This window comes from Tamandua tetradactyla, chromosome 12 (genome assembly GCF_023851605.1).
Source record: "Tamandua tetradactyla isolate mTamTet1 chromosome 12, mTamTet1.pri, whole genome shotgun sequence".
NCBI classification, from domain to species: Eukaryota; Metazoa; Chordata; class Mammalia; order Pilosa; family Myrmecophagidae; genus Tamandua; species Tamandua tetradactyla.
This window is the reverse complement of record NC_135338.1, coordinates 55720546-55729260: the sequence shown is the minus strand read 5'-3', so window position 1 is coordinate 55729260 and position 8715 is coordinate 55720546. Positions and strand designations below refer to the sequence as shown.

The following is an 8715-nucleotide window of genomic DNA, read 5'->3' as shown; positions in this document are numbered from 1 at the left end:
GAGCTCCCTGTGGTGCCAAGCAGTTCTGGTGTAGAAAATAGTGCAGAAGAGATTGCGGCCAGTTGTTGGGAGGGTATAATGCGGTAGCCACTTGGTGGCCTCGTAACTCAGAATAAAAAAAAAACAAACAAAAAACAGTCTTGTTGGGTTGAAGATACGTGTGCAAAAAGTGCTGGCATAAACATGTAAACTCCAGTCACAGTGGGAAGAAAGTCTCAGCTTCATGCCATTTAAGTTCTCAGGCTTGCCTTACATACCCTGGCCCGGCTTTGCTGCTCGAGAGAAGTCTGGCCAATGGGGCAGCTCTCTGACCTGCTAAGACCATTTATCTGTAAGGGTTATCCAGGTCATCCCTGCCACCCACCAGCCTTGAGACAGCCACAGCCACTTGGGTGACGTAGTGTGGTATGATACCTACTTTCCCTCTTTTTTTCCCCCCAAAGTTACAGGATGAAAGCAGCCAGCTACTCAATGGAGGTAAGGATTGGGTCAATCCTCAGTTAATTTGCAAAGGAAATTTCAGATAGATGATACACCCAGATCTTATAACACAGAGCATATAACCACCACCCAACTTGAGGGCTGTGCTTGTTGTCACTATATGACTCAGAACCTCCAAGCTGGGACTTCTACTGATTCCAGCTGGTTCTCGTCAGAGAACCTTACCTTCACAGTACTTTCTTCACCCAACTCATTCTCAACCTAATGGAATTTGATCTTGAAGGCAGACATTTATTTCTGATTTTGCCAGTGAACCAACTGGGAAAAATGCCTTTGGCCTTGTCTTTTATCTCCGAGCCTTCTAAATCAATGTAGTGAAGTGGTAGGAACCAAACAGAATAAGAGCTGCTGAAAACGAGCCACCCCATGCCTGCTCCAGTTTGGCTTTAGCCATGTCCTCGTAGGTGTCCATCTCACCATATTGCAGCACTCAACCACTTGGCTTAGAATATTACAGTGCTTTTCGCTATAAAACTCCAAGGACAGCCCTTAAAAATGAAGGGGAGGGGGGGCGGGCAATAGTGGCTCAGTGGCAGAGTTCTCACCTGCCATGCCGGAGACCCGGGTTTGTTAGCCCGTGCCTGCCCATATAAAAAAAAAGAATGAATGGGGTGGGTGGCAATGAGGGTTAGAGATATGCTGTACTGCCATTTGGAGATGGTTTCCTGAGAGCCCTGTATACTCTGGGTCCTTCGAGTCAGTCACATGGGCTTTGTGTGTTCTGTTTTCAGACCCACTGATTTGACAGGAAAGGGGAAGTGGAGGCAGCATCTCCAGGTGAGTCTGGAGCAGCAGTGACTGATTAACTCCAGCTGAACCTGTGTCAAGTCCTCACAGGAAAGGGGAAATTATGCTAAGACTCACCTTTCTTTCTCTTCTCAAAGGGTCTTCTATTGCTTGTCCCAAGCACATAGAGCTCATACCTTTCTCTGCCCGTCCCCAGATGCTGGTTATTGTAATAATTCCCACGTCTGTCCTATTGCACTGTCAAGTCTTTGGAGGGAACCTAACAAGATGTTTGGGGCATTGGAAAGGGCAAACTCACTGTAAAGGCCACAGCACATCTAAGAGGATTGAAGGGGTGGGGTGAGAGGGAAATTGAGTAGAACTCCATCATCCATCATCCCTCCAACTCTGGTGAGCCTCCACCTCTTCTGGTACCACCAGCAAAAGTTCACAGTTCTTTCCTTGCAAATGATGTTTTAGAAATTTCCTGAGCTTGCTCTCACCTCCAGGCCACTCAGGCACCTTCAGTTTGGAATTGAGGTTATCATAGGCACCTCCCACCGCTAGAACACTGATCCAGGGCTGCGTTTTGAGAGGCAACTTCAGTGAGAGCGATGACACTGGTATTCCTGCGCTTGTCCCACCGAACAGCTTCATACCCTTTGGTTTGAAGTACTGCCGTGACGGCATTCGCATTGTAGTTCTCGTTTCCCAACACGCTCCTCTTGTGGCATGTCACCCTGGTATTTAGAGACAATCGAAATTCAACCTTTGTTCCAGTTCTTATGTAACTTTTGGCAAATTATTGAACCTCTCAGAGCCCTGTCTTTCATCTCTGGAAAATTTCTTGCGGCGTTTCTTGAGTGAAAGTGTTGCTGTTCTGGAAGATGTTATAGAGGGCATGGATGGCACAAAGCTCCCTGTGCTGTTTCTCATGGTAGATTTGGTGGTGTTTGAGGCAGCTCCAATGATTCAGATTTCGACTTGTCTCCTTTCCATGGTACACAACTCCTGTTTTTCATTTTAGGTTCCAGAGAGGGCTAAAAACACCCCACCTTCTCCTCCTGGAAAGAATGTAATCTTAGTCTTTTCCAGGGTTCTGAGGGCCACCTTATTCTCTGGTGTCCATGATTTATGCTTTGTCACTGGGAGAAAGTTTGTAATCAAAAGGTAAAAAAGATCCACCTCTTTTTTCTTCTCAGTAGAAAAAAAATAACTTTTGGATTAGTTTATTTCGCTACCACTGTCAAAGTGCAGAATTAAAAAAAACATTAAAAACTAAGACCTTGTTTCCCTTTCCCCACCCTCCCCTCTCACCCTCTCTAAAAAGCCACGATTTTCTTGCTGTGTTTTCCTCTCTGCAAATGCCAAGCAAACCTAACGCAAGAGGAACAAACTGAACCATTCATATCACTTCTTTTCTTCCCTTTCTCTCCAACCACATGCCACTGACTCAGAAGACAAGGCCCAGGTGGTGGATGAAATGCAAAATCTGAGCATCTAGCAAGGGCTGACCAGTGTGGGATAGCAGGGTGTGCTGTGACCTCTGGGGTTGCTCTCCATCCCCTTGAGTGCAGTGGGACCCCACAGGGTGTGGACCCAGGTGGGCATGGATCCTTTGGCAGCATGGATTCTCATCCCTTTGCTGCAGCACTGGAGCTGCAGCTGCCACCTGGGCTGGGGGCGGGGTGGTTCTAGTACATGCACCTGAACCCTATGCCCTATGTTTCCTTTTAATCTCAACTATTGACTTATTAGGTGTTCTAGTTTACAAACAGCCAGAATGCAGTAAACCAGAAATGGAATTGCTTTTAAAAAGGAGAATTTATTGAGTTGTAAGTTTACAGTTCTAAGCCTGTGAAAATGTTCAAATTAAGGCACCAACAAGAGGTTACCTTCACTCAAGAAAGGCCAATGAAGTTCAGAGTTTCTCTCTCAGCTGGGAGAGTACATGGTGATGTCTGCTAGCTTTCTCTCCCAACTTCTTGTTTCATGAAGCTCTCCCAGGGGGCATTTTCCTTCTTCACCTCCAGAGGTCTCTGGCTGGGCAGACTGTGTTGGTTCTGGTTCTTCTGAATCTTTTTCCAGAATGGTTCCTTCTTAAAGGGCTCCAGCAAGCAATCCTTGAATGGGTGGACACACATCTCCATGGCAACAATCAAAAAGCTCCCACTCAGCAATATTGAATGAGGATTAAAAAACTTGGCTTTACAAGTGTACAACAGAATCAAATCAGCACATTAGGCATGCTTCGTTGTTTGATATTTTTGCAGTGATTGCTTTAAGATGAACAATATACATCTTTAACTTATTTGGTTCAAATAACTCTTCCTTTTTTTAGATTTTTAAATTTTTATTGTATAATATAATATGTATATACAAAGCAAAGAAAGAAAAGCAATAGTTTTCAAAGTACTCTTAAACAAGTAGTTACCGGACAGATCCCAGGGTTTGTCATGGGCTACCATATGGTTCAAATAACTTTATATATCAGTAAGTAAAGCACAAGAATCTTACAACAGTATACTTCCTTTTTCTTTCCTTTCTGCCCTTTGTGCTATTCTTGTCATTCTTTAACTTTTATATATGTTATAAATTTCACAATTAAAACATTGTAATCATTTCTGGTTTAAACAGTCAACTCTCCATCAAGGAGATTAAAAATGAGAAAAAGTACTGCTTTTGGCAGTCTTCATTCCTTGGTTTTGATACATTTCCATCTATGTCATTATTCTTCTGCCCAAAGAACTTGCTTTGAAATTTTTTTTTGTAGTACAAGTCTGATGGTCGTGAATTATCTCATCTTTTTTTGCCTGAAATATCTTTAGTTTGCCTTAAATTTTGAAAGATATTTTGACAATTTTATTCTTTTAATAGTTTAAGTATGTTGATCCATTTTCTTTTGGCTTGCATAGTTTCACATTATAAGTCTGTAATCATTCTTATCATTATTCCTCTGGGCATAATGTGTCTTTCCCCCCAACAGCTTCCCCCCTCCCCCACTGGTCTTCAGAAATTTAATTATGATGAGCCTTGGTGTGGTTTTCTTTATGTTTATTCTGTTTAGAGTTTTTTAAGCTTTCTGGATCTTTGTGTTTAAAATTTTGATCACATTTACAAAAATGTCAACTATTTTATTCAACTTTTTTTTCTGTACCCATCTCTTGTCACTTTCTGGAGCTCCACTTATTTGTAAGTTAAGCTTCCTGATATTTTCCAACAGACTCCTGATTTCTCCCCACCTTGGACTTTTTGCTCTTTGCATTTTATTTTTAATAATTTCAATTTATTTGCAAATTATTCTTACAACTGATAATTTGCATTTCATTTTGGTAATTTCTCTTACTGATCTTTCTTCTCTTCTGGGGTGGTCTGGGACACACTCATCACTCCCCTGTGCCCTAGATTCCAGCCCCTCTCCACTTTGAATTGACTACAGTCAGTTTCTGAAAACAAAACAAAACATAAGTGGTCCTGCTGATGCACATAGGGGCCAGCGGCCTAGTACAGAAACTTCTTAACTGTATCCCTTTTACTTAGGACTTGTGGTTGGGTTGCTCCAGTGCCCCAGCTTCAAGCCAGGGTGGAACTCCTTCAAAGAACTTGCACAGTATGTGTAGTGGCTAGAAATTCCCCTCACAGGAGTATAAAGAGAGCCATACTGTAGGGGCTTAGGATCCCTCTCCTCCTGCACAAAGTGGGGTGTGCAGAGTTGTGTCACCCACCATTCCATGGCAAAAGCTCTCCTGGAGAACTGGCCATGATTGTCAAATCCCTGCTGTTTTTGTTGGGCATTGTTCTGTGTGCAATAAAGTCAAATTTTTTAAACATGACAAATTGTGTACTAGTCCTATCTGGTGTTGAAAGTCTGTTGAGTACTTACTGAACCTCTCTAGGAGCAATTGAGTGTTAGGAACTGGGACTCCTCATTGCTGCATGGGTAATAGCTATACTCTGGGGGCTGGATGTCTTGAAACATACCTCAGTTAACACCTCACCACATCATAGTCTCCTGTTTTAAATCTAATATTAATTCTAATCATTGAATTTAATATTTCAGATATTGAACTTTTCAACCCTAGACATTGAATTTGTATCTTAAAAATTTATTTTCTAATTATCTACATTTGAGCACAGAATTTATTTATAGGTCACAGGGAAGGGTGGCAGGCTGCACTTGAAACAATACTTACTCCATGTTTTTTTTCTACACCTTCTTGAGCATATGGATCATATATGTTATAGTTACTTTAATGCCTTTATTCACTCATTTTATCATCTCTGTCATTTCTGGATTTTCTCTTGATTGATTTTTTTAATTGGGAGAGGGTCATATTTATCTCTTCTTGCATGCCTCCCAAATTTATGAATTTTACATTGACTGCTCTGTATTTTATCTCTAAATAGTGTAGGATTTTTTCTAGCTTGTTTTTATGATTTGTTAAAACAGATTAAGAGCAACGTTTGGTGTCAGGCTAATTTAGCCCTACTTTTAATTCTGATGGCTGGACTCAAATGTTTTGGTCTTTCCACTCTGACTGCTGGCAAAATGAGTCATATTCAACCCTACTACTTTTTGGTGCTTCTTTTTTTCTGACTTTGGGTACGTTCTTTTCATGCATGTGCAGATCAGTATTCATTCAATCTGCTCTGTGTCAGTCTCTTCCTTTCTGGTATTCTGCCTCACAAATTTTAATCACCTTGACATCTCCATAGTCTGATCTCTGTCTTTCCAATTCGAGGAGACTGCTTGGCTCTCTTTGGTTTTCCTCTTCTTGAGCTAAAGCATGGAAACAACCTGCAGGTAGTATGCAAGGAAAGAGTAAAGATCACATTGTTTGATTCTCTTCTTTCATGAAGCATGGTCCTGATGTGCACCACACACATTCACACACGTATGTGCATACATATGTATGAAACTCATCAATTGTATTATTAAACTCCATGGATTCTTTGATTTGGTTATAAGTCAGAAATTGAATTTATTTGATCCTGAAAGTTGTGTATCAGTGACTCCCACTATAACTGTCTTTTTTTTTTCATCAATTTTTTCTTGCAGTTCTACATTTTTGTTTTCATGTCAGCTCTATGTTATTTGGCATAAGCAGTTGTATGATTATTATATCTTTTGCAAAATTTGTGTACCTGTGCTCATGCCTGAAAACTCCCTCCAGGCTTGGAAGCCCCAGCTGTTCTGATTAGTCGAGTATGGCAACATCAGAGTAGGGGAACTATTTACATGTTATCCCACAGCTCCCAAGATGCAGGTTCTGAGAGAGACAGCCAGGTGAATGCTGTAAGTTAAATAGAATCATTTATGCCATGCTTTATTGTTTGAGTCAGTCTCAAAATTGACTCAGGTCAAAAGGAGAGGATATATAGACTGTCCTTTGAGGGGGTAGGAGGAAAGCCACATTGTATGAAGAGCGTATGGGATGAGAGCTATAGCTATGGTCATTACTGGAAAATACATCTACCACAGTCTTTCCCCTGTTGTATCAGTCCATATCCTTTCCTTATGCAAAATACATTAATTTTCTCCATGAGAATGCAAAATTTCTTCCGACCAGCGAATCAGCTCAAAGCACAGAATGTGCTCTAACAAGTCTAGGTGGAGATAAGTATAACTTGGGTATAGTTCCCTAAGATCGTTTCTTTCAATCTAAAGACCTGGGTTTTAAAAACATTATCTATCCCCCCACCCACCCAGTGTACAATAGGTATATGATAGGGTATCAGATAAATGCCATAGATACACCCATTCAAAAATAGGGTGATACAGTATGCACACAGCAGTCATGTTTCTACAGCAATTTCAAAATTCAGCTGGACACACATTGCCAGTTCCTTGACTATGGTTCAGTGCTAAGACTAGGAGATGATCTCCCATGAGTCTTGGCTCTACCTTCTGAACACCTGCTTTTGCCTTCTGAATTATTCTTTCTTTTCTTTAACATGTAGCCCATGTTTGCCACTGAGGATTTTTCATAGCCCGTGTCCTGCCTTTAGATGTTTGGGTGTCCAAAGGCCTCTTAATTTTGGACTGTCTCTGTGGTTTTCATTTCAAGGTGATAACAATTTATTTTAAAACTTTGTAGTTTTCCTATAAATCAATTCATAACCCACTCCATTGCTCAAAAGTCACACCCACAAGTGACGTTGAGAGAAAATCCCTTTTCACTTCAGCCACCCCTTGTGGCAGCTGTGTGAAAATTCCCTTAAGATTTTAGCAACCTTATCTTTTAACACAGAGAGTCCATGGGTAATACCCTTAAGGCCCTGAGAAAGCCTTTTGTCTGTTTGAAAGGGTCTGTACGGTATCACCTTTCATGTTCCTATGGAATTAACAGTTCTTTAGATTTGATTGTTGACAGGAAACCATTTCTTACATTGAGAATTATTAGTAGTAGTATTTTGCCATCTAGAGAGGCTGGGAATGAAAATCAGTATTAGTTTTGAATCTGGCATGCTCTGATGCCATTATATTTTACAGATTCTTCTTTGGCTTATCTCTCTCCTCTTTTATTTTATTATAGGCAGCTAGAAAAAGCCAGGACGCACCTTCACTATTCAGCCCAGAAATCTCCTTACTGGGTCATCCAGTTCACTAAATACATGTTCTATGTTCTAAGTGAACAGAGGCACAATGTTGCAATACTTTCCATCATTTTGTAACGAGGGCTTCCTTTGTTGAGTTTCCAATAGCATATGTATCACTTTGCTTTGACCCCGGCACTGACAGTTTCCTCAAGACTCTTTAGGCTTCTGCTAACACTTTCCATGAAGCCCTTTAGACTTTCACTGACACTCTCCTCAAGGACCTTCTGGCTTCCGATTACTATCTTGTAACAAAGCCAATAGCACATGTTTTAAGTTGCGGTTATAGCAGCAACCCCACTTCTAGGTACTAAAATCTGTTCCAGTTTTCTATTGCCATGTAACAAACCACCTCAAAGGCAGTGTTATAAAAGAACCACAAGCATTTTATTGTTATTATCTCATAATTCTGATGTTTGACTCTGAATAGGCTCAACAAAGCTGTTTTAACTCAGAGTTTCTCCTGTGGTTACCGTCAGACAGGGGCGAGCTGAAGTCAGCTGAAACGCTTCATCAGGGTCATGTCTGATGCTGGCTGTCAGCAACAATTTCAGCTGGAGTTCTGGGCTGGAACATTGGGCTTTTCCATGTGGATCAGACTTCCTCACGTGTTATGGCTGGACTCAGATGCTACGTTGCAACATTCTCATTGTACCCCATTTATCAAGGCAATCGTGAAGGTACCAGATGAGGTGCAAGGAGAGGGGACAGAAACCCCACCTCTTGATGAGAGGCTGTCAAGGCCACATTTTAAGGACAGCATGTGGGATGGGGAATATTGTATGCATTTCTGTCACATGCTCTTTATTATTAGAGAAGTTGTACGTTTACAGAAAGATCACGCATAAAATACAGAGTTCCCATCTACCCTCCTATTATGAGCACCTTGCT

The 8715-nt window shown here is 41.2% G+C and overlaps 1 pseudogene; it reads right to left on the bottom strand.

Annotated features, from left to right (window-relative positions):
- Nucleotides 1-1614: 1614 nt before the first annotated feature.
- On the bottom strand, nt 1615-2249 carry LOC143651422 (josephin-1-like; annotated as a pseudogene).
- Between the last annotated feature and the right edge of the window lie 6466 nt (nt 2250-8715).